This window comes from Lissotriton helveticus, chromosome 1_1 (genome assembly GCF_964261635.1).
Source record: "Lissotriton helveticus chromosome 1_1, aLisHel1.1, whole genome shotgun sequence".
Lineage (NCBI taxonomy): Eukaryota > Metazoa > Chordata > Amphibia > Caudata > Salamandridae > Lissotriton > Lissotriton helveticus.
This window is the reverse complement of record NC_136057.1, coordinates 441,785,978-441,813,252: the sequence shown is the minus strand read 5'-3', so window position 1 is coordinate 441,813,252 and position 27,275 is coordinate 441,785,978. Positions and strand designations below refer to the sequence as shown.

General features: G+C 44.5%; 1 pseudogene across 1 annotated transcript in view; it reads left to right on the top strand.

Annotated features, from left to right (window-relative positions):
* Positions 1–27,275, top strand: part of LOC144762385 (ataxin-10-like) — a 463,805-nt pseudogene that overhangs the window by 117,628 nt on the left and 318,902 nt on the right. Inside the window, exon 3 of the transcript XR_013596083.1 lies at positions 14,208–14,293. The product of XR_013596083.1 is annotated as an ataxin-10-like (transcript). The remainder of the gene's footprint in view (positions 1–14,207; positions 14,294–27,275) is intronic.

Genomic DNA, 27,275 nt, shown 5'->3' with positions numbered 1-27,275 from the left:
ATCTGCAAATCAGTCTTGACCCTGATCCTCATGGGAACAGACCAGCCCTAACTGCCAAACTAAGTCTTCCCTGGACCCGAAGCAAGCATCCTGGGACCTGTTTAGGGGTTTGTCGTGAAGCCATAAATTACTCCCACCTGACGACAAATGCAGGTAGTTCTCGACCTTGCATTGACACAATGTGGGCTAGTGTGTAACGTGTCAAGATGTCCAGCATGGTGCGTTTGTGGTAACTGCCTGTGTAGTGTGTGCTGTGTCCTGATTGACTGAGTGTTCCTAACTTCATGTGGCTTCTAACTGTATGGTGTTTTGGAAACACACTCTCCTCCGACCATGTGCGGTTTAAGGGAGCCAATTTCCCAGGACCATTGTGATGACTCTGCCTATCTGTGGGACTCATCTGGATTTTTCCTGTTCGCGCGTTTGTCCTGCTGGTTTTGTGCCACCCCACCTGTGATCTGTTAATCAGTAACCTCAGGCCTAGGGTGCAGGGCATTCCTGGCCACGTATTTCTGCCTCTGAGTTGATGGAGAGGTAATTTCGGTGGATTTTGACAACAGTGATTCAATTCAGTTTTTGGCCATACACGTATCATTGCGTACATCAACATCAATATTAACAGTAGACCTCCAGATTGTCTCCCGGTGGCTACCCAAAATCACAGAAACCATCTCTATAATGCACTCACAATCAGGCGTGCAACACCCATTGGACTGAAAGGGCTTCAGCCCCCCCGTTGTGTGTGTCAGCCCGGGCGGAGACAGCTTCCCGGACACACACGGTAGCATGCAAGTACTTCACACGTCTTTAATAGACCATTTGCTTGTTAATGAGGCTTTGTTGTTTTCCACCCCTTCTTAGAGCCCCTGCAGCTCCACTCTGCCTATTGCTTGGAGAATCAGCCCCCCTTCCCCAAATGTTCTTAGCCCCCCCAAACCTCCCAAATTTGGCTCTAGTTGCTCCTCTGCTCACAAGGACCTTTGCATGGGCAAACGCATCCAGTACGTAACAATGCAGGTGGATGAACACCATTTCCAAGTAATACACACGCAGCTGCGTAGGGCTTAATTTCAATTTTTTTGTTTAATGGGCTTTGCAGCTAAATCTTGGGCTTTTATTTGTTTGTGTATAATAACATTGAAACATTGGAATATTGCCAGAGAGTTTTCAAATGTGTTTTATTAACTTCAAATGGACCACCTTATAAATATAGTTGGTACAGGTATAGCTGACTCTTTGAATAATCCTTTTAAGCAGTCGAACTTGAGGGTCTGGTAGTTATTGAGTGACACTAAATATTCCACAGTACGGATATAAGTTGGAGATCCCACTTCTGTTTGCTACTCAGTTTACAACCGCATATCCCTTGTTTCAGAAGAGAAGGGTTTAAATCAGTGCCCTGTGGTGTCCAAATAGCCAACGATTGAAGACTGTGAAGATAAAATTAAACGCATATTCAACGCACTAACGCCTACCATCTGCATATGTTCACGTAATGGCAGATTAATGGCTTTTTGGTTTTATACCCTCTAAATTAGGGCCTTAGACTTTTGTGCAGGTAGATCATTTTTAGTTTCTTTGTTTTACATAACCAGGTTGTTATTCTTTAACTCCATCCAGACTCTAACAAAGTGAATCTCTTTGTTTGAGGAACCTGAATGAACAACCCGTATAATCATGATAAAGTATATGTCTCAAAACAAAAAATGTTTTTTTTTAATAAGTTGAATATATATATGATGTATACAGAGTTAAATGTCAAACTATTTACATACGTGGCAAATTCTTTAAGAAATGAAGCAATATATTCGAAATCATGACTTGAAATGCTGACAGATTGGTATTGCGCCGGTTAAACAGGCATTTGCTCCCCATTATTCTTTTGAGAGTACTGTTGTGACAGCATCCTGAGACATTTCTGCCTTATCTGCCTTGTAGGTACATACCCTGTTGGCTCCTGTGTTGGGAGGCAAGATCGCCTTTCTTTTATAACTTTCAGTTCGGTGACTAAAGAGGCTATTTATCTAGCTAGCGTCCTAAATACAATCATTATCACCAAAGATACTCCCAGTTCTAACATGTCATCATCCAGCCATCTACTTTGAAAACGAAGGTCGCCCTTCGTTAAATGAAGTAAAACAGGGTTTTAGCTTCTCTTTTTGTAACTGGCACATGTTTAACGAGTTAGGTATCCTTTATTTCTTTGATTAATAGTGTTCAATTCTTGCTAATTAATATAGTAGCTCATTCCGTTTTCTTATTTGTTTGTTACATCCAGTGGATGGTAGTGTTTCCCTTCCACATGACCAAACCAGCAAATGTTAAAATTGTAAATGTTTTAGGCTGCTCTCTATTTCTAATGTAGATTGATGTGCTGTGACTACAAACGCTCATATAAGGAAACCCCTGTTTTCCCATCGAGTACCATTCACACTGACATCTAGTGGCTAAAAATATCAACACAGAAGGTTAGTCAGTTTCTCAACTAGGAAATTGCCTCCTTTGGTAACTGTTTATCAGAGCTATTGCCCCCCCCCGTTAATATGCACTTTTTCTATTTAAGCATATACATCTTTGAACCTCCAGCTCAAAATGTAATTTTTCATAACCGTGGTGTGGTTGTTTTTTTTTCTTGTTTCTTTTTTATTTTTAATAGCCAGCTCTAGTCTAAAATAATGGCGAGGGGTTGTAGTGGTAGCATACAGTGTAGTATCACCACAATCTGATGCTGAAATTAACAGAATCTAAAGACTTGCTAGTTTTGTAGTCGTTCAGAAAAACCCACTTAGGGCACTGGACAAACAAGAATTGACTAAACCATTAGACCTTCACCAATAGTTTCTAGTCCTGCTGTACAGTATCCAAAACGGTGTGCCACAGGGCTAAAAGAAAAAAAAAAGATGACGCAGCGATTATCATTTTGTAGGCACTCGCACCACACATACAAAATGATGCAACACAGAGGACTCGGAGGGTGGGGAAAGTAATGCGGCGGGGAGACAGAACCCACACACATGGAGGGGTGGAAAAGCAAGGGATGAGAGAAGGACGGTTTGGTGGATGTAAGCAATACAGAGGGCGGGGTGTAGAGGAGATGCAACAGCTGAGAGAGCAGTGTGGAGCAGATGGGGGAGAAGCATAGGTCGAGAATGCAACTCGAGGACTCTAGACTGAGAAGGACAATGATGACAGAGAGGGCCACTGAAGGCAATATAGAAGAGAAGTACATGAGGGGAGACAGCTAGCACACACATGCACTCTTGCAGATAATGTAATCAATACAGACAATCAATACAGTATTGATTGGCTGTATTGATTACGTTATCTGGAAGGCTGTATTGATTGCATTATCTGGAAGTGGAAGAAATGCTTGACAAGTATTCGTGGAAAATCGAAGAAATAAGAAATTAATCAAAAAAACACGGACTTATATCGAATGCTATACAACTCCTTTTTGAATTTATGATTGGAAGTCTTATTGTACAATATAGAGAGATATACTATATGCTCAGGGAATCTTAATTAAATGTATCACTTCCTTTTAGTTTGGATCTGTATTATACCAGCCCCTTTAACTCCCTTAAAGTGCTAACTCTTTCCTTACCAGAGCATCTCAACTAACACAAACGCTTTCTCGCCCCACTGAAGTGTACTTTCTTTTAGGATGCAAGCCACCCTTTCTGGAATTTCTGTAACTCAGGGGTCTCTAACCTTTTCTGTATGAATCATCGAGAGCTCCTATACTGTTAGGGTTGTAATAATGAGTGCACCAGACAAGGTTACATGGGTGCCAACTGTATGCAAAGTTACTGGTAGCGGTCACCCCAGTGCAGTGCTGCCAGGAACGATCACTTCTTTTTTTTTTTTAGCAGACTATTTGCTTTTCAATATATGCATTCATTTTCATGCTTTTTATTCCTCTAATTTTGAGCACATTGCTTATTCATCTTTGCATATGTTAGCATCTATCCCTTCATCATGCTGTTAAGCTCTTTGATGAACATTCCCAACAAAAACTTTTAGATGTTTGGGGAAATAGGCTAAGGGGACAGTGTGCTGGTGTACAGGGAGCCTCCCCTTCGGTTATTTCAGACCAGACACTGCAGCCATAACCTTCTGTCTGTATGTGCATAAGGTTGGGCAACCTCAGAACATGTGCGTCATATCCGTTCCAGTTTCCCCACATCGTGGATACTCCACATTCTCTGTGAAAATATCAGTTAATGCGTTCCGGGGTGGGGTATGCCTGATGCAAAACATAACCAGGTCCATTTTCAAAACCCCAGGAATAGGACTCTCGCTGTGTGACACTGCATGCGCAGTGTACGCTAGGCCCGAGCCCTAAAAATGAATCCGTTTGAATCAGGCATTCCTTGAGATCTTAGGGATCCTGGCCAGTGTATTCTCCCAGTCCTTGTCTTCCATAGGAGTGTCCAAGTCTGCCGCCAATCGGTCTCTCAGTGTTGTCAGGGGTTGGATAGAGTCCTTGCCAATCGCTCTGTATAAACACGTGACCTCCTCGATCGTGCCCCCCACCGTTCCAATATACTCGCATGTAGAATGCTGTTTGGGTTACTGAGTACCCACCCCCCAATGTTTCCTAATAGCTGACGTTACCGCTTTGTGGAGCAGGAACTGGCCTTGGGGTATTTCCCAGTCTGCCAGGAATACCTCAAACTCAATAACACCCCATCTTTATACAAGTCCCCTAGTTTGGGGACTCCTACCTGGATACACTCCTCCAAGCCCTTTCATTGTGCCTCTTGTGGTAACGCCTGTATCATCATCATTGGAGGTCTTGGGAATAGGGCAACCGAGTTCGTGTCCTCTGGAGAGCTTCCCCAACAGCGCGGTACCACATTCACTTCAGATGTGCTTTCCCATGGCCCCCCCTTGACCTTCAGTAGGGTCCGTAGGAGCTCATCACACTCCAGGGTAAAGAGCCCTATTTCTCTTCCCTGTGTCATCCTCCAACTACCCATTGCTTAAACCTCTGCCGCTGCCCTGCTAGGTAGTGTGATTCAAAGTCGGGAACCACAAGTCCCCCCTCTTCTGTCGGGCGTTTCAGTGTCGCCAAGGTCACCCGTCGACGGCCTGTCCCCCAGATATATGAGGTCATGTGTGAGTCCAGTTAAATGAACAGTGCTCTCGGTATCCATACAGGTAAAGTGGTGAAGATGTACAATATAGATAAACAACAATAAGGGAGTTGAACCTTATGGATACATCCCAGCCTCAGTAGAGGGCAGGAAAGTAAGTTAGTTAGCCACAAACCAAAAAAAGGGAGGACGTCCTTTCTCCTTGAGAAGACCCCTCACTCACCAACCTAGTTGGTGACATGCTTCATCATCGGGGTCCCACCCGGATAGCCGAATGCCATCCAGGTGTGCTGCGACACCTGATTACAGTGGAGCTGGTTTTTTCTTTTATATGTGCAAGGGGGAGAAATTGTGTATTAAAAAGTATCCGATACTACCCACTCACGGAGTTTATTCTGGAGTGTCTCGGGTATTGTTAAAATAAGAGGCACCTGTTGCCCTGTTAGGTGGGCTGTCGGTGTAAAAACTAAGGGGATGTGAGTTAAAAAGGTCTACATGTTTCAACCTGTGTGTAAAGTTACAGGTTTTCGTCAGGACCAAGTGGAGTACCTGCGGGACGGTGTGCGCACGCTAAGACGCACCCTATCCTTGAAGGTAGCAGATGTAGAGTCTCAAAATGAGTTTCCAATAAAAAAGTGGGTTTCTTCCTGTATTTCTTGGAAAAAAACTAGGAGCGCCAATATTTATGGCTCCATGAGCAACCCCGGACTGGCCAAATCCTCGCTACGATTTGTGGCGGGAGAGACGGGCGCCGTTCGTGCCTATGCGGCCCTGGCGGGTGCACTTTACACATAGGTTGAAACATGTAGACCTTTTTAACTCACATCCCCTTAGTTTTTACACCGACAGCCCACCTAACAGGGCAACAGGTGCCTCTTATTTTAACAGTACCCGAGACACTCCAGAATAAACTACGTGAGTGGGTAGTATCGGATACTTTTTAATACACAATTTCTCCCCCTTGCACATATAAAAGAAAAAAACAGCTCCACTGTAATCAGGTGTCGCAGCACACCTGGATGGCATTCGGCTATCCGGGTGGGACCGGGATGATGAAGCATGTCACCAACTAGGTTGGTGAGTGAGGGGTCTTCCAAAGGACAAAGGACGTCCTCCCTTTTTTTGGTTTGTGGCTAACACAGTTACTTTCCTGCCCTCTACTGAGGCTGGGATGTATCCATAAGGTTCAACTCCCTTATTGCTGTTTATCTATATATTCAGGGGACAGGGAGTCCCATTCCTGCCTGTACTGGCAAATACCCTTTCTCTCTTCATTGTTTACCTTGAAGATGTACAATAGTCGCGGGTGAGCTATCATCTTTAAAAATGCCACCCAGTCGGCAATAGGTAGCGGGAGAGTCCCCCAGAAGGTTATGCTGTCTTTTAAGGGACCTCACAATCCCCCCCCCCTGTATTCCCCTCCTGAATATCTGATTGGAAGTGATACACTTTCACACTTAATATTTTAGACAGCGGGGCTCCCACGCAAGGTCTCCTAATCCATCCAGTAGGTCTCTTCCCTCCGTCAATGGGAAGAGCCAGGATTGCTGCCAATTTACGTTGACTCCGGATAGCGACCCAAACTCAGCCATCTCCCTGGCTTCTTGCAGTTCCCCCCCTAGATCGTTCAGGAACAAGAGGAGGTCATCCACATATAGCGCAATGTGATTGGTATGCCCTCCTATCTGTAGGCTTCGATATCTACCGCCCGTCCGAGCCAGGCATGCCAATGACTCCATGGCTAGAGCGAACAGCAGTGGGGAGAGAGGGCACCCCTGATTTGTCCCCGTCTCTACCTGATACTGCTCCGTTATTGTGCAGCCCATTCACACCCTCACCAGGAGTTCCATATATACCAGCTGTACCCATCGCAGGAAGCCCTGTCCCACTCACATTTGCTCCAAGGCGTTCTCCATGTCTATTGCGAATACCGCTCCTTCTCCCCCTCCCGTCCACTCGTATCCAGTATGGCTAACAGTCGCCTGATGTTGAGGGCTGCATTTCTGCCCGGGATAAACCCTGCCTGGTCTGGGTGGACCAGAGTAGTCATGAATGGGAGGAGTCTTGTCGCTAGGAGCTTACTCAGTATTTTAAAGTCTAAATTAAGCATAAATAATGGTCTATAGGCCGAGCAGTATAGAGGTGATTAACCTGGTTCGAGCAGTGGGATTACTAACGCCTCTCGTGTGGTCCTGGGGAGCACTCCCTCCTCTCTGGCCGCTGCATACAACTTTGCTAGTCTTGGGGCTAGCTCCTCCACGTAAATGGCATAGATATCGGTGGGGAGCCCATCTGTTCCTCGGGTTTTGCCCCTGGCAAGGCCTTTAATGGCCGCCCTTATTTCATGTTCAGAAATGTCTGCCTCAATATCTGTGCATCTTCTTCTGTTGGGGTGTGGAGGGGGAGCGGGGCAAGGAAGTCCACCATCTCTCCCTCCTCGCGTCTCCCTGCGCTTTTGTATAGAGTCACATAAAACTCCATGGAACCTACTGTTTATCACTTCCTGTCCTTACAGGTGGTGTCCGACCTAGTCTGCTAATTCCACAATAGTGTTACCTCTGCGGGTCGGGTTGGACAACAAGGCCAGTAAGCTACTCGTCCTGTCTCTCTCTGCATGGTTTTGCTCCATGTATTTTTTTTGTAATCAAAGCATCTCAGTTGTTCCTCTTGGGTGGTTACCTTCTCTTTTGCGTTTAGGAGCTCCTGTAGGTTCTCCAGATACCCAGGTGAATGTTTCTCTAATTCGCGTAGCTCGCGGTCTGCGCCCTCCACTTCTGCCACCAGCGTGCAACGCACACCAATGGATGTCGCCACACACCAGCCCTGAACCACTGACTAGAAGGCACCCCATTCCGTCAGTCTGGACGAGGCTGTGTCTGCATTTTCGGAGAAGTAGTGAATTATGTGACCTCTAGTGTCTTTGAGGAAGACCTGGTCCTCCAGCGCCTCCGATTTAAGCTGCCAGGTAGAGATGGGCTGATGACATGCCCCCCCATCGCAGTCGCAGCAGTACTGGGCTGTGGTCAGATATCATGCTTGCCAGGTATTCCACTTCCTGTACTAGGGCCTGGATATGAGGGGAACACAAAAAAGTACGTATAAGAAATGTGAATAGTCCCTAGCCATTGGATGTGTGCATTTCCATGTGTCCACTAATCCCCATCTTGTCTGCCACTCTGTGAAGGCCCTCACTGTCCAAGTAGTTGGGATGTCCTGGAGCGGGGGATGGGAGTGGTCCAACGTAGAATCGGCTACGCAATTGAAGCCTCCCCCCAGAATGGTGGAATGCAGCAGGTCAGGTGTTAGTACGCCAGACATGTTGGCCAGGAATGTGATGTGGTCCTTATTAAGCCCATATATATTCATTATCGTCACATCTTGGCCATCCAACCTACCCGTGACCACTAAGTACCGGCCCTCCAGGTCGGCCTAGTCCCCAGTGTGTTGGAAAGGGACCCCTCCTTGTATTCAGATCAGCACCCCTCTGGCAAATGCTGAGAACGAGGTGCAATATGCCCGGTCCCGGCATCTACGAAGTAGTGCAGCTCCCTCAGGAGCCAGGATATGAGTTTCCTGGAGCAAGGCAATATGGACCTCCCAGGACAGGTAGGAGAATGCTGCTTCCTCATTGTGTGCATTCCCTTGACGTTCCAGGTCATGATTTTATATGTCAAGCCTCTATCTGTGGGTGTAGTTCGCACCCAGTGTGCCACCCCCACACCCCCCGCCTGTAGATGCTCCTCGAGAGGGAAAATCTGCGTCACCCCTGCTAACTCCCAGCACCGCAGTGCCTAGCATATTTTCCCTGCAGTTTCTCCAAGTAATAACTTTAAAACACCCCAACTCCCACACCCCAGGACAAGTGAGTAGTTCTCCCTCATCCAAACCTTGCGCAATCCTTGCAATCAAACAAAATAAGTAATACCTAAGGGACCTTGCAAGATGATTAATTGGAGAGCAAGCAATTCCCTTCCGACCCCCAGAGGCTTCCCCCCAATCCAGTGGTCTACTTGTCAGAGTTACATGGCGGTCCCATGGGTCTGTTTATTTCAGGCTCACCAGTGGTCCCACTTCCTCCCCTTCTCCCCCCACACCCCCATATACTTGCGTGCCGGGTACTGTTCAAATGATGTCATCCAACGTACTGGGGCCAGGAATGATCACTTCAAAGCATCACATCAAGCAAAGTTTCCAGAAGCAACTTAAAAAGGTTTTGTCAGTTTGGAATGCCTGTATATGGGTAATACATAGCAGCCGTAGCTGCAACCCCTGGCACAAAGGTAATAACATTATTAATGTTCCCCCCCAGTGCCACATGATTTATCACTAAAATATCAGCTTCATATGTATTTTGGAAAACCAACAATTTATCTCTAAACAAGCTAAAAAGTGCTGAAAAAGACACCCTTTATTTGTCTATGATGAAAACATCAAAATTGGAATACAAATATCAATTCAACCAAGCAAGAGCTTTAAATGTAATAATCTGGACTGCACACACGAGAGCTACTTTTAGGTAGCTGGAGCTACTCTGGGAATTCTGCTCTAACTTGTAACCAAGTAGCAGTGCAAATCCCCTTAACACCTCTAAAGCCAATATGGTAAACCTGCCCCGCTGGCAACATTATATAACAACTTAGTCCCCACCCTAACCTTTTGAAAAGCATCCTTCTTCCATTAAAATAAAGCAGTAATCACCAACTGTACACTCCCATGTGCACCATATCAAATTGGCGGAAGGGTGGAGCTAAATTTCACACACCCCTTTGGCTTGCAGGGTAAAGACATAGAGTATTCTTCCCTACGGCACCCACAACTGACACCTTTAATTCCCACCCACTTTTCCACAGGGCTAACCTACCAGTACATTGCTACCTACCTTCCTAAAAATGCTTGACTTGTGCAGTAAGCAGTAGTAATTCAGAGGCAATAGACACTACTGGCCAGCCACTAAATGCATGAAGAACAGGTGGAATTTGAAGACCAAGAATATCTCCTTCACTGATTTCTGGTCCTGCTGCAGAGTGGCAGCAGTCCTTTCTTGTTTCAGTTAAGAATGAGCCCCAGGATTATAGGTACTGCTATTACTTTAACATTGTCTCATCTTTAAGGTCTTTCTTTTTTAATTACAAAAATATGACATGATTTTCCTTCATTGTGTACAAATACGTTCGATTAGTTTCCTATTTCACTTAACGTCACTTAATGTGACAGGCAGGTGATTTCTTGCACATAATTTGAAGTTTCGTAGATCAAATATGCATACTATAATTATGTAGTGAAAAAATACAGATATTTATGTAGTGATAGTGAATTTATTTATTTGTTGATTACTTAAAATCATTACAAACAGCAAAGTACATATCCAAAACGAAATCAGATTAAAAATATACAGATACAATGTGCTTTTATATCCAAGACGAGATCTACAACTAAGCCCTAACATAGTTTAACTACAAATAAGCAGTTTACTAATAAACAATTAGCAGCATAAATTAAAGTGCCTTGTGCTAGCAGCTAGAATTGCAAGTAAACTTTTAAAGTTTGGTAAGGGTGCATGGTATACAACACACCAAGTAGCAGCAAAGATTAAAGGGCTTTGTGCTAGCAGCTTAAACTTATCAAGTACACTTTTAGATTAAAAAGTGTACATGAAATACCATCCACCATTATGGAGTTGCATTAAAAACAGTACGGTACATAGAATACAACCCACCGAGTAGCAGCAGAAATTAAAGTGCCTTAGGCTAGCAGCTAGAATTGTCAAGTAAACTTTCAGATTAAAAAAGTGTACATGAAATATAATCCACTATTATTTAGTAGCATTAAATACAGTACAGTACATTTATAATAATACATGTTAACCACACTCTCCCTAAAAACATTTAAAACCGATATATCATTGCCACTTTTTAGATAATTTTCATAGCAGAAATTTCTTCACTAGAAATGTCTATGTTACAAAGTTTCTTTTCAGCTATAAAAATAAACTTAACAAATTGGTAAATGAGAAGGATGGTAGCACCACTTAAACATACAATAATTGCAGTCCTGCAAGATCTTACTCCCAATTCATTAAAAATGGGCTTTAAGGTGGTCTTCCGCTCTTCTAACAATTTTGGGCATAAGGTTACTATATGCAATAGGGTTTCCTCACACAACCCACATAACCTACATGGGTTGGACGGCCACTTCTTCTCCCATTTTGGAATTCAATCTTTAGTTGGATATCTCCCAAACCTTAATAACATGAATTTATTCTTAATTAAAGGTTTTAAATGAAGCAGCAAATAAGGTTGGGGAGCCAGTTTACCAAAGGAGTTAGCTATTGACCAAAGATGTTTTTTTTCCTTAATTCATCTTTATCCATTATAGTAGACAATAGAGCAGCTGATTGATTAATTGATTTTTTGTAAACCATTTTACTACTCGATTCATCTCCTAAATTTGGACAATCAAAGTTACGTAATCACTCATTTAAATAAGTTTGCCAACTACTCGCATATTCACTTTTTGTTATCTCAAGCCAACACTGATTTGCTAGAGAACCCTCTTCAGCTCGAGACAATGTCAATAAGGACTTTAAAAATGTAGATTGTCGGGCCAAAATCTGTTTCTTTAGACCAAAAATCTAGTCTTATATTGGCACGACTAATATATCTGGGAATCCTAAAAACGGATTTATATGTCCTTTATTCAAAATCATCAAGAATTTTCGCATTTTTGCCACGGAAGATAAGGGAACCATAATCCAAAGATGGAATTAACTTTGCTTTCATAACCTTCAGCAAGTGATCATAATTTGGGCATAATAGCCTATCTCTCAGTTTTCTAAAAGCATATGACAGCGGTGTGCCCTTAGCTTCAACGTTATTAAAATGCTGCCTAAATGACATACTATCGTCAAATGTGATTCCCAAATATTTATACGATTTTACACATTCAATAACCAAACCATTATTATTCCATTCTTTTAATCCTAGTTTGCCTCTTCCCACGGTCATTGTTTTCGTTTTTTTAAATTTATTTTTAGACCATTTTGTGTAACATATAGGTTAAAAGAGTCTATTAATCTTTTTAGTCCTATGACAATTTGGCTTAATAAAATGGTATCGTCGGCATATTGTAAATATTTAATCTCTTTACCCAACATAGCAGGAGAGTGGGAATTAACATCATTAAAATGGGCTGGAAGATCAGACATAAAAAGGTTAAAAAGGCAAGGAGCCAAGACACATCCTTGTTTCAAGCCAATATTGGTCTCAAGGCGACGAGTCATGTGTCTTCCGTCGCCTACTTCGATCTGTACCCATGTATCGGAGTATAATAATTTGATCATCTTTAAAAGGGTGTTAGATATACCCCAATTAATTAACTTCGACCATAGTACATTTCGAGGCACAGAATCAAAGGCGGCTTTTAGGTCAATGAAACAAATATACAACTTTTGTTTGCCTAATAATGTTAATAAAATCAAATTAATATAAGTCGATTCTCCCTTTCTAAAAGCGGTTTGTAAATTTGGCATCAAATCCTCTCTCATGGCCCATGATTCCAGTTCTTCCAGCAGACAACTAGCAAATATTTTCACTTCTACATCTGTTAATGCGATTAAGCGATAATTTGCAGGGTTGTCCTGGGGACCACTTTTATAAATTGTTTGGACAATAATTCCCTGCCATGATTCCGGAATTAAGCCTGTTTTTAAGCACATTAAATAGGAGCGTTAATACCTCTGGCCAATCTTTTAAGTTTTCTTTAAAAATAGAGTTCGGTATTCCATTCGGACCAGGCGCTCCATTTGATCTAATCTTATTTATTACTTTTTTGACTTTATCAACCGACCATGGCTCTTTATCAAGGGAACTTAATGGTTCATAGACACTTAGGTCTAACCCGCCATTTTCTATTATCTCTAGTTGGCCATGATGAGTAGGATTAATTTTACTATCATCGTAATGTGGGCCCAGAGGAACAGATTTAAGATTATTAAAAAAGTTTACCCAGCTTAGTTCTTCAATATTGGCACTATTACTTCTATGATTACCAAATTCAAGATTGTTAATAATACTCCAAAATAACCGTGAATCTTTAGATTTACAAGCAAAATGTAATTTAGACCAAGTTTCTTCGTATTATGCTTGTGTAGCCATCCATATTTCGTTCCTGTATCCCTTTTTCAATTGTCTAATTTGTTGGAATATCGCAAAATTAGATGTTCCTTTTGCTTTCCTATACAATGCTCTTATTGTTTTATTGAGACTTCTTTTAAGGTATAGTAAACAATGGGAAAACCACCCTGGATTCTTTGGGTTCAAAGTTATACCTTGAGAAGGTTTCAAATGAGAAAAGTTAGCCAAAAGAGTGGAACATAAACAAGGCCAAAGAGCAACCATAGATTTCCCTTCAGCAGTAGCATCTTGGACATTTTAAATTAAACGGGAAAGGACTTCCAAAATATCTTTTTCAGTTCTCTCATTCCATATTAACCTTTTAAGGTTAAATGGAGTAGAAACAGTTTTGATTATTCTAGTTTTTGGTAAATAATCAGAAGAAAAAGCGAGAAGAATAACTTGTGGGTTATGATCGCTCTCAATCCTTGGTACCACATGGTAACTTTGTAGTAAGTTAAAAAGTTTCTCAGAAATTATGGAGTAATCAATTATAGAAGGGCTACACGTTTTATTAAACGTCGGTGTATTATCTTCATCTTGCATAATCTTAAGGTTACATTTTATAAACTCACAATTGATCCTCTGTGATAACATTTTTTAATGTGTATTCAGCTTTTTACACGAAAAAAGATGCATGTTAAAATCCCCAGAGATAACTATCATCGAATCTAGATGTTCGTAATTTAACACTTTCACCATTTCCCATAGACATGAAAGTTGCGTGGATCTATTTATGTAGTATTTCGTCCATAGAATTCAAAATGTACTTGCTCTATTTATTTTCATTGGCCTTCTGTTGATGAATGACTTTTCCTCTCCTCCAAACTACTTTCACTTAAGCAAAGATAACAAACGTTAAGCTGGTAAAACTTTTAAAATAAATGAATTATTCAAATTTTTGGTTGTAAGGAAAACTATTATTTCTCTTTGACAGGAACCTGGGATTCATTGATAAGTCTATTTATCTAATCCAGTTGCTTCAGGGAATGCAAGTTGCCCAGGATGAATCCTGTCTTACGGGTAAGGTACCATAATGCAAATGCATATGTCTAAACACACATAATAAAGGTGTTAAAATTTGACTGAATGTTTGTACCTGTAGATCTGTTGTCATTAGAAAAGCAGTTAGTGATAGGTTACATTTTTTTTAGTGGGGACTAGGATTTACAGGTGATCTTTAGTTCGCACAGTTGTATAGGCTGGATGTGTCTTTTGTATTGCTGTTATCTGATCTATTCAGGTTTTGAACCCTGGAACAGTAAATTAAATCAGTGATCCAACACTATCATTTTTTACATGCATTTTTGCACCATAGCATTTTAATTTGTAGCTATTTTTAAGATTTTTCTTAATTTTTTTGACTGCCTTGGATCTTTAAGTGTGTTTATATTCGTTGGTCATCCGTAAAACACTCATGCAGTTAGGAAAGTTAATGAACTCCTAAACCATTGTAAACTTTAGCATATGCTCAATCTGGGACTTTGGGGGAAAAATAGACTGGAAAACATGATAACAAGCCTCATTAGGCTTGTAAGGAAAATTTTCACTGATTGAAGTGAACAATCTAAGGAGTTCACTTCAAAAATATCACTTTGGCTTTCCAGACATAATAAAGTATGACTACATTAAACTTTTCACTGGTTGAAACTTTAAATGCTCAATTCCCTGATATGCATTTATATTGAGAAACAAGTGAGGAATTATAATTTTAAGCTTCCTGTTCAGTAGCAAATTGTGGTTTCTTTATTAGTATAAAAAGTATGTGAAAACACTTATTTAAACCTAAGAGTTAACTACTTCTAAGTAACATACTGTCTTATCAGGCATAATCACAAAGTGTTCTTACAAAATGAATCTCTTTTTTTAAGAAATGACAATGCACACAGTGCCTTAAAACTGAAAATGTATCTCTTTTTACGAGTTGAAAAGTATTTGGTCTACACAGTATGAAATAGAACTATTTACATCTATGAAAAACTCTTAAAGTAATGAAACAAACACTTGACATTTGACAATTGCACATGCTTCCTATTGTTTAAGCTTTCTTCCTAACTACAAACAAGATCATCAAAGAAACCCCTATATCGAAAATGTATCATCTTGTCATTGGTCATATTCACTTAGTTTAAAAACAAAGATGATTGAGAACTTTAAGTGAATACTGAAATATCGGAAAGGGAATAGCTTAATGACTCGAACAAATTCTCAAAAGTGAGCACACATCTGCAACCATTTCTAACACAACAACACATACTACAAAACGTATATTGGACTCCTTATAAGATATGGACACTTGGGTTTCTGGAATGTTCAAGGTGTCTGAGTTGGCAAGTATAACCCACTGAGGACATCCACATGATCATACAGTGCTCTGGCATAACAAATTGGTGGGCACAAATCAACACTTTTATAAACAGTTTACTTTATAATAAACAATACATAATTATAAATATTAAAATAAATCTGACAACTGAAACATTATTTTAAAAAATATCAAAGAATGAACACTATTAGAACCAGCATTGGCAAAACTAGTAGGTATGACTTTGGACGCCAAGCTTTTCGCTTTGTCAGTTCTTGTTTTGTCCTGTCATTATTTCTGCAAACCTTTATTGTTGGGGAATCTACCTGATCCTCATTAGTCTAAAAATAATAGTGGCTAAAACAAAAATATTTGTAGTTTCAAAAAGCACACATTGCCGTAGTAATCGATACCACTGAAGAGAACTTCTTTGTCTGTAGATGTGCATTGTAAAAAGGCAGAATGCCATCACTCACAGTGTAGTCAGCCAAAAGCTAGAGTAGCATGACCCATTGCCCCATGCTGTATGCAGACGGAAGAGACATGTGAATGACCCAACAGACCAATGGATGAATAGGGTTTGTTGAAAGCCCCTATACGTGACCCTATTATGCATATAGTTTTAGCAAAATCAAAATGCCTTGGCTAATTCCAGCTTTAAAAAGGGGAAAACTGTGACTAGTGTACAGTGCTATGACAGCAAAGAAAATATTACTGTAAAACCTGCCCCAGAGCAAGGGTTGGAATTCAGCTAGTTGCCGTCCACCCAGCAGATCAGAACAACGACGTGCTCTGCATTTCCACGTCAGGCCATAGACCACTTTACGGGGGTCTTCTACTGCCCAGTATAGGTCTACTTGGGCTTCACTCTATTGCATCTGGTTACCTCCATCTACTTTAGGAGCTAGACCTCTAGTAGTGCACCACTCATTCACTTAGGTCCTGATGAAGTGCCATACGACTCGTTAGGAGCGACAAGGGCACGAAACATGTCGACCGACTACACAGCGAAAGCCCTCTAGGAACATTGCATCCACATAGGGTGTCCACACACCTTTTAACTAAGCTGGAACTACCTGAACCATTAAAACTGATTTTAAATAGGACTGCTCCAGACTTATTTTAACATCTACTTCCTGTGCACTACACTATCCTTGCCCTCTTACCCACTCGCACCCCACGGCTTCTTCAAAAAGATCCCCGGCAAAGAGACCCATTTACTGTGAGCCCATTGGGCATTGCAGCGCCGGCCCGACGAGGAGCAAAGCCCAATGATAAAGCATGACATCCTTTGGGGTGTGTGAGGGCATCACGAAGAAAGACCTGTTTTTCCCCTGCCCCATCTAAGAACTGCATACCCCTTGTAGCACAATGACCCAACAGACCAATGGATGAATAGGGTTTGTTGAAAGCCCCTATATGTGACCCTATTATGCATATAGTTTTAGCAAAATCAAAATGCCTTGGCTAATGCCAGCTCTAAAAAGGGGAATACTGTGACTAGTGTACTGTGCTATGACAGCAAAGAAAATATTACTGTAAAACTAGATATTCACTATTAAACCTGCTCTGCTTCTAAATCTAGTGCACCCAGTCCAGATAGATTAACTGGTGCTCAAACTAAAAGGTCAAAATACATTATTTACTATTATATGGAAAATACATCTTACACCTATTTGATTTCAAACAGCGATTGTCCTATGGAAATGAATGATAAAACTTCAGGATCTTACTTTACAGGGTTCAAGCTCTGCTATGTGTTACATAGCTTGTACCAGTTTCTTTATGACTGTAAGAATTGAAACAAACAAATGATGTACTGAATAATCTCTTTGTTGTTACATTTCTTTAAATGTCTGCTTCTAAAATATAACCTATGTTCACTGTTGTTTTGACAACTATTTTAGGAACCTATTTCAAAGTGGATGACAACTATATCGTGTTTATGTAATTTTTTTAAAAACAGCTGCGTGTATTTAAAAAAAGGCCTAGATTCAAGTATGGTTTGTCTAGTCCTGTATAACGTTGATGACAGATGCAACCAGTGTACTCTTCGTAATGCAAGGTATTTCATCCGCTCTTTATCAAGCAAAATACAGGCTATCTGAATGTTAATTGTTTTTCAGTCCCATGGGAAACAGTAGCTTTTTAATGTGTAACAAAATATTATTATGTGGAGAAAGCGAGGCAGGGTATGTTATTTTGTATATAAGGTCCAAACCATATTACATTAAAACAATTTAATAGTATAATGAAAAAAATGAAGAAACTCTAACAAAAGACTGTAACATGGTGTAGAAAACCTCACTTTTTTTGTAGGCAATAAATGCCACAAAGCTAGCCCTAAAGAAGCCACCCTGCATCTGGGTCTCTTACAGAGTTCCACTGGCTTCCACTATCAAGGAGAATACAGTTCAAATCACTTTGCATTGTTTTCAAGGCTCTGCATGGACTAGGACCGACACCACTGCAGTCTGGCACGCCCCAGCAAGAGTCCTCATTCTTCTGCAGCCCATCTGGTCAGCACTCCCAGAATTAGAACCTCTAGGTTTGGAGGCAGAGCATTTAGTAGTGCAGCTGCCCTTTTATGGAACGAACTTCCGCCCAAGCTTAGACAAACAAGATTTCCTACACTTTAGGAAGAAGCTTAACACCTGGCTTTTTACAAGGGTGTAATGCAGAATAGTCATTCTCATGGTAAATATGTGCATATAGGGGAGCTAATGTAACCTCAGCACCAGGATACGCGTGGGGTGATAGTGCGCTTTATAGGTCTTTATGTTATGTTATGTTATGGGTGTCTTATATAGCGCTCGGCTACTCCATGGAGTGTCCCGGCGCTTTCTAACCCACAGCATACTACAAAGGGCAGGCAAAAAAGGAGAAAAAGGGCATGCAAATTACTGTCCATAAAGCCTCGTCTTCAGACCCTTTCTGAAGACCAGCAGATTCGAAGTACTACAATGAAACGTGAAATGCAAATTCAAGTTTAATGTAAGAATGTAAAAGGCATTACCATGGACCTTGGTGCACTAAAAAGGTAATGGATTTGACCTTAGTTTTATTATCCCAGTTAAAACGTTTCACTTCAGACTTTAAATGTTTTTTGCAGAATTTTTTTTCAGAGGGACAAACTTAATACTGTGTCCAGTGAGGTCTCCCGGACGAAGGATACGTGACTCAGGCACTCCTCATACTTAACATCAGAAAGCACAGAGCATAACAAGGTGTGTTCCGAAGTCATGGTTGTTGCTGCAAGATTGCTGAATTGTTTTGGCGACTTTGTTTTAGTATTCTTCTTTTTGTCAGAGTAGTCATTACAGTGCTTTTTCAAGTAATTTGGGCAAATCTACACAGGTACCGCATGAGGGCGGAACGTTGTTAGATGGACTTCCCATGAATGTTGCTAGATTGACATCCCATGTAGTGCAGCTGAACAGTACATTTTTGAGAGATTTGTAGGCTAATGTAAAAATGCTTGTGTTAATATGATTACCTAAAGGAGCATTTACTGTTTTAGATCTGGCAGACTAACAACGAAGTAGATCATTCTCAGATCATCCTCCCTATTTGTAGATCTATAGGCAGTCTTCTGGACTGCTGGATTATTTGCTTTCTGTACTTATAGTTTGACCTTAAGGAAGGGCGTTGCCCTATTCACTTCTGCTGGACCATTATCAATTTTGTATAAAAAATGGTCACATACTCCTATACTTGTGGTTTGCTTTGCTTAAAAGACGGATTTAGAAAATATCCTGTTAGGACACTGTTTAACAATACATTTTGCAAAGTTGCCTACACGTTTTCTGAAAGTTATAATGTTTCTTTGATGGCTAACCATCAGCCCAATTATTATACATAGGTTTACTAGCTATATGTAAATGATTGCCTGTCCTATTAAACTAGTCTTTCATTAAATTAAGGTGACAGCTGGTCTATTAACCCTGGTACACATATTTGTTTACTAACGAATAATACAACTCACAAAAAACCCTTTAAGGCAAGTGCTACATTTGTAGAGCAGGGCTTAGTGTGCCAGATTATGTGGAAATCATGCTATAGCTGTCTGCCTTCCACCTTAGAAATTTAAAAAAGTTCGACTTTATCTCACAGAGCTGAGCTGACAAAGCTGCAGCCCTTTGGGAGGGCTATTTTGTTGCCTGGACACATTAGCAAAGGAGAGCAAGGTAAGAGGAGGTCAAAGTGTCCGTCTTCCAGAGAGCATGCTTTCCTAGACCATCATAGAGAGAATGCTTGCCTATATGCCTTACAGGTAGCTATCTGTTCCAGGTAGAGAATGAGAATAAGGAAGATCCTTTGATATTTCCCTCTACTCTCTGTCTTTCTTACTCTGTCATGAAGGTGGCCGGGTACAGTTTAGGATCCCTACCGTATGTCATGTTAGTGGTTTGAATTCCATCCAAATGAGTTTATGTATTTCCGTCTTTAATATCAATCTTTGACCTATTCATCATATTACATTAGGGAAAGAGAAGGATATTTAGCAAGGACATCCATTCTTCAGAAAAATGTAATCACAGCAGGTGTACCTTTCTAGAGAAACAAGAGGCACTAACTCAAACATGTGTGTTGTGTTCGGGTCTTTTCATTTACAGGACAAAGAGCCATCACCCACCCAGTAGGTAGCATGCTACTTCAGCATTAGTCAATCAATCAATCAATCATTCATGATATTTATAAAGCGCACTGCAAACCCGTGAGGGTCTCAAGGTGCTGGGGGGGTTGCTGCTGGTGATCAAAGAGCCAGGTCTTGAGGAGTCTTCTGAAGGCCAGTAGGTCTTGGGTCAGTCGTAGGTTGGTGGGGAGGGTGTTCCAGGTTTTGGCGGCGAGGTGGGAGAAGGATCTGCCGCCGGTGGTCATTCTTCGGATGCGGGGGACTGTGGCGAGGGCGAGGCCGGCAGAACGGAGCTGGCGGGTGGGGGTGTAGAAGTTGAGTCGTCTATTGAGGTATGCTGGGCCGGTCTTGTGGAGAGCTTTGTATGCGTGGATGAGGAGTTTGAAGGTTATCCTCTTGATGACGGTGAGCCAGTGCAGGTCTCTCAGGTGGGGTGTGACGTGGCTGCGGCTTGGGATGTCGAGGATCAGGCGCGCTGACGCGTTCTGGATGCATTGCAATCGCCTCAGGAGCTTGGCCGACGTTCCTGCGTAGAGGGCGTTTCCGTAGTCCAGCCTGCTGTTGGCGAGGGCCTGGGTGACTGTTCTTTTTGTCTCTGTGAGGATCCACTTGAAGATCCTACGGAGTATTCGGAGGGTGTTGAAGCAGGATGAGGAGACGGCGTTGACCTGCTTAGTCGTGGAGAGGGTGGAGTCGAGGATGACGCCTAGGTTGCGTGCTTGGTCGGTGGGTGTCGGGCTGTTCCTAGTGTTGTCGGCCACCAGGAGTCGTCCCAGGCTGAAGGGGTGGAGCCGAGGATGAGGACCTCCGTCTTGTCCGAGTTCAGCTTCAGTCGGCTGTTCCTCATCCATTCCGCGACGGCCTTCATTCCTTCATGGAGGTTGGTCTTAGGGGTGTGAGGGTCTTTGGTGAGGGAGATGATCAGCTGGGTGTCGTCGGCGTAGGAGATGTTGTTGAGGTCGTGCTGTCGGACGACATGGGCGAGGGGTGCAATGTAGATGTTGAACAGCGTCGGGCTGAGGGAGGAGCCCTGGGGTACGCCACAGATTATTTCAGTGGCAGTGAAGCGGAAGGGAGGGAGGCGGACGCTCTGGGTTCTGCCGGAGAGGAAGGATGTGGTCCAGTCCAGGGCCTTCTCTTATTTCCCGGCGTCGTGTAGGCGTGTTCGTAGTGTGCGGTGGCAGACCATGTCGAAGGCAGCTGACAGGTCCAGGAGAATGAGAGCTGCTGTTTCTCAGTTGTCAGGCAGGTTCCTGATATCATCGGTGGCAGCAATGAGGCGGTTTCGGTGATGTGGTTGCTGCGGAACCAGGACTGGGACGGGTCAAGGATGTTGTTCTCCTCGCGGAAGCAGTTCAGTTGTTTGTTGACGATTTTCTCAGTGACCTACGCCAGGAACGGGAGCAGGGAGATGGGTCGGAAGTTCTTGAGGTCCTTGGGGTCCGCCTTGGGTTTCTTGAGTAAGGCGTTCATCTCGGCGTACTTCCAGCTTTCCGGGAAGGTTGCTGTCTCGAAGGAGATGTTGATTACTTTCCGGAGATGGGGTGCGATGGCTGTGCTGGCTTTGTTTAAGATGTGGTGAGGGCATGGGTCCAGCGGTGATCCGGAGTGGATGGTGTTCATGCTCTCGCCTGTGTCCTCGTTGTTGATGCTAGTCCAGAAGAGCAGGCGGTTGGTGCAGGTGGTGGTCATGGGGATGGTGGTTGTCGTGGCGTTGAAGCTGTCATGGATGTCTGCGATCTTGCGGTGGAAGAAGGTGGCCAGCGAGTCGCACAGGTCTTGTGAAGGCAGGATGACGTTGGTGTTGGAGCTGGGGTTGGAGAGTTACTTCATGATGTTGAAGAGCTCTTTGCTGTTGTGTGCGTTGTTATCCAGGCGGTCTTTGAATGAGGCCCTCTTGGTGACTCTGATGAGTTGATGGTGTCTGCGGGTAGACCTCTTGTGGGCGGCGTAGCTGTCTGGTGTTCGTTTGCGAAGCCAGTTCTTCTCCATTTTTCGGCATGTTCGTTTGGAGGCCTGGAGGTCTTTGGTGAACCAGGTGGCTTTCATGCTGGTGTGGCTGTTGGAGGGTGTCTTGAGCGGGGCGAGGGTGTTGGCATAGTCGTCGATCCGCCGACTTAGGTTGCGGGCGGTGGTGTTGGGGTCGGCGGGTGGGCTCTGGGCAAGGGTGTTGATTAGCTGGTCTTCTGTGATCTTGCTCCAGCAGCGTCGAGGCATCTGTTGGGTGTGGAGGTGCGTGGTGGGCTTCCTGAAGGTGAAGTGGATGCAGTGGTGGTCGGTCCAGTGGGGTTCGTGGTGTGGTTGAAGGAGAGGTGGGGGCTTGCGCTGAAGATGGGGTAGAGCGTGTGGCCGACGGTGTGGGTTGGTGTTGTCACGAGCTGTCTGAGGTTGGCGAGGTTGGCGATCAGGGTGGTGGAGTTGGTGTTGTTGTTGTTCTCGAGGTGGAAGTTCAGGTCCCCGAGGAGGATGTAGTCCGTGGAGGCGAGGGTGTGTGTTCTGATGAAGTCGTCGATAGAGTCGCTGAAGTCTGGTCGGGGTCCGGGGGGTCTGTAGACGAGAGTCCTTTGAGGGTGATGTTGGGGTCGGTGTGGATGTGGAAGTGCATGTGTTCGGTGCTGAGGGTGTCGTCGGTGTTGGTCGAGACTCTGATGGTGGTTCTGTGGACGATGGCAATACCTCCTCCTACGTCATTGAGGAGGTCCCTGCGGGTGATCTTGTAGCCTTCCGGGACGGCTATGTCGATGTCGGGAGCTGAGGTGGGGTTCAGCCAGGTCTCCGTCAGGAAGGCAACATCTGGGGAGGTTGAGTCAATGAGGTCCCAGAGTTCGATGGCGTGTGTGCAGGCGGAGCGGTGTTGAGGAAATGAATACAATGAAATTGGGTTTTGTAGAGCGCACTTCTACCCTGAGGCCTCGTAGCGCTTAGGACGGGTAGGCGGGGACAACAATCAGGCTGTGCAACTTGGTGAAAGAGGAAGGTTTTCAGAAGTTTGCGAAACTTTAGTAGGACTGGTTCGCTACGCATGGTGAGGGGCAGGGAGTTCCAACAGGAGGCAGCATTCCCGGAGAAGGAACGACCCCCCCCCCCTATCTAGCTCTTTTAATTTTCCGTGATACTGCCAGAAACGTTGTACTAGAACGCAGATTTCTGGGGGGGTGGTAAGGAGTCACTAAGGAACAAATCATAGCAGGGCCTGCGTGCCACATAGCTTTGTGGGCTATGCACATCGCCTTGAATTGAATCCTGGCCTGTATTGGCAGCCAGTGGAGTTTTTCCAGAGCAGCTGACCCTGAGTGTCCCCGAGGCAGCCTCAACAGTAAGCGTGCCGCAGAGTTCTGAGTCACCTGAAGTTTTCAGCGGGGCACCCAAATACAGGGCGTTCCCGTAGTCAAGGCGGGACAGGATAAGAGCCTGCACCATGATCCTACGGGCCTGAAAAGGGAGAAGGGGCAGAATTTTCCTCAACAGCCTCATCAGGCCGAAACAGGTGGCAGAGAGCTTGGTAGCTCGATGATTGTAGCAGAGGGTACTATCCAGCCATACTCCGAGACTCTTGATCTGATCTTTATGCTCCGGTAGAGTGCCCATACATGTCGGCCAATTGCTCTGGGTAACGGGGACTTACTCAGGAACATCAGTTCTGTCTTTTCCCCGTTTATCTTTAGATGGGAGAGTGCCATCCAGTCGGCTACTGCTTCAAGGCAGCTGTCAGGGTGCTAGATGATCCCTCAGGGTGGTTGAAAGCAACCACCAGTTGGGTTTCATCTGCATAGGTGACAATTTCAATGCCGAAGGGACGCACTAACCCCGACAAAGGCTCCATATAAATGTTAAAAAGGGTAGGACTCAGGGAAGAACCCTGAGGGACCCCGCAGCTGAGGGGCCATAGTTTGGATTGAGTGGCACCCTCCGAGACCTGAAACACCCGGTCTTCCAGAAAAGACTGCAGCCAGGTGAGAGCCAGCCCTGTCACTCCGAGAAGTTTTAGGCGTGAGAGCAAGATGTTGTGATCCACCGTGTCAAAGGCGGCACTGAGGTCCAGAAAAATAATTGCTGCCTGCCGCCTTGGTCCAGATACCTCCGAGCGCACTCTGTCACTACCAAGAGGGCTGCTTCCGTCCCGAGCTTCGGGCAGAAACCTCCTTGAGAATCATGGGGTAGATTGTTAGACTCCAGATGGTGAACCAGGATGGAATTCATATGCTTCTCAAGCAGCTTGCCCAGCCATGGCAGGAGGGATATCGGACGATAATTGGCCATGATGGAAGGATCAAGATTGGGTTTTTTCAATAAAGCTCTGACTTGGGCGCATTTCCACACCAGCGGCACCTTTCCTGTGGTGATAGAGGCATTTAGAACGTTCCGGATCACTGGTCTGATTATATCAGCGACTAGCATCAGAAGGCGCGGTGGGGCTGAGTCAGTCGGAGAGCCAGATGTTACTCTTGACATTAGAGTGTACAGTGAGTCCTCGTCAAGCAGGGGGAACTCCATTAATGGGCAATGCGTAGTCGAAGGGCTACTCTCGGCTCCGGGGGACATAGTTTTACCCTGGGATGAGGTAAAAGAGAGGGAAATAAGCTGATTTTTTTGATAGAAAAATTCAGCCTGCTTATCGTATCGATTTTGGGCCTCTCTAGGGTGAGGGTTTTTTTGTAGGATGTTAATGAGCGATTTGGCAATCTGGAACATTTCCCTCGGGGAGTTGGCTGCCGCGCTTATCTTGCACTCATAAAATGTGGATTGCGCCATTTTTATTTCCGCCTTATACTTTCTGATCGCTTCTCTGTAAGCGATTCTGCTTTCAGCCTCTGCCGCCTGCCTCCAACTCCTCTCTAATTTCCTACACCTTTGTTTGCATCTGAGGTAGTTGGGTTCTTTTGTTGGAGGTTTGATGGGCCGGATGCTGGTGAAGCTGCAGATCCTGCAGGTGAAGGGTCCCTGGGTGCGCTTTGAAGTGGCCTGGTAGCAGGTGTGTTTCCGTCCGGGATTGAGTGCATGGAGGGGTTGAGTGCATGCGAGGCATCGTAGCGGTGTCGGGCGTCATGGCGTCCGGGGGAGCCAGGGGTTCTGGCGCTGGGCGCGGTCCAGGCGTGGACTGGCGCAGCCGGGCCTTCCGGGTGCGGCGGCCATAAATGGGGAGGTGGGAGGGTGGTGCAGCTGGGAGGCGGGAGCGGGGAGGCCAATGGGGGATGAGGGGGGCAGGGCTGCAGGGGACGCAGTGGCGGGAACCGGAGATTAGTCACCACAATCCAGGTGTGGGTTACTATCTACATAAGGGAGATTGTGGAGTATTTTATTTTGTCACAAGAAATTGTGTCACATGGGGTACTGTATTATGAGGGTGCAGGTTTCAGATGATGGGCTCTGGTGCAGAGGAGATTAAGTGTGACTTAACCTTTTAAGTGTGGACCACAGCCTACGCTTTCACTACCTCTTAAGTGTGGCCGTCGCCCGACCTTGCTGTTGCTTGTACCTTTTTTATTGACTTATTTTTCTAGTGAAATCATGATCAGCATGCTGATGTTGTTTCACTGAAAGTGAAATGAGATAATTGACTAATTTTACTTTTACTGAATCGATGCTCAGGAGCATATCTCAGCCATTCCAAACACTGGTTTTCATGTGGGGGTGCGGTGGTCGGTTCCATTGGCCCTGGGGCTGATAGAAGGTATTTACCCTTTTACCCTTAAAATCACCAAGATGTTGGGGGGAAAAAGGTTGCAAATTTGGCATCAATACCTTGTATGGAAAACAATGTATGGAGGCGTAAGCGCGTAGTACCTCAAATAGCCAAAAAGAGACTCAGCTCTAGGGTGGAAAAGCCTCAGCAGTTAAGGGGTTAAACCTACCTACTGGAGGAAGGTATGGAGAAGTGTGGCTCAGGGGTTCGAGGCAGCAGACCCGGAAGCTGAGATCGGTCCTGGACCAGGGTTCAATTCCCCGCCTCGGCGGGTCTTGGGCTAAAAATTCCACGGACTCGATAATTCTCGCCCCGGTGCCTCCTCGACTCACGGGTTCACACTCTGCGACTCTGGGCAATAGCTTGCTTAATCTCCACAACGGCCCCTCGCGGCGGGATGCCTGACTTTCACCTTGTGGATACCCTGCTATCTCACAGGGGAATACCAGGAAGGGTTCCCTAAGCAAGCGCCGGGAAACCCACTGCGGGTAGCTGTGCGCTATATAAGCTCAACTTCATTTACATGGACTGTTTGTTGTGTTCCCAATGGTGAGTTTAACCCCTTCCCTGCGGGGGTAATTCCCGCACGGAGGGGCGGGGGCTTTGAGCGTAGCACCGCGGTGCTCGTGACGAGACCAGCTCGTCATGAGTCACGGTGGAGCTGTGCTCATGAGGAGCTGGTCTCGTCACGACCCCGCCCACTGATTAATTCGCCCGCACAGGCGGGGAATCAAACGCACGTGGGCGGCGCCTTTATGACGAGACCAGCTCGTCATGAGCACAGCTCCACCGTGACTCATGACGAGCTGGTCTCGTCATGGGCACCGAAGAGGTTAATAGAGGTGGGGATTATTGTTACGTTATGTTATGTTAAAAATGCTCTTTTATAGCGCACGGCTACTCCTAGGAGTGTCCCGGCGCTTTGACAAAGAGCCCTCACTCTAAAAGAAACATAACACAGCGGAGACAGAGAAAAGCAGAAAAAAGTTACTGTGAGAAAAGCTAGGTTTTTAATCCTTTCCTAAAAGACAACAGGTCCTCGGCTTTCCTGAGCAAGACAGGCATGTCATTCCAGCCTTGAGACGCTAGAAGGCGAAAAGAACGTCCTCCGATTCTAGCCCGGCGAATGGGAGGAATCAGGGTTTTGGATAAAGTCGCGGAGCGTAGCGTCCTACGAGGCACATAGAAAGTCAAGCGCTTCTGTAAATATTTGGGGCCAATCCGATGAAGGGCCTTGAAGGCAAAGGTAAGCGCCTTGAAGACAATCCTCTTAGCGACTGGGAGCCAGTGCAGTTTTTTTAACAATTCTGTGGCTCCGACCCTGCGCTGGAGACCAAAAATGGCTCTAGCCGCAGAATTTTGCACAATCTGCAGTCGCATC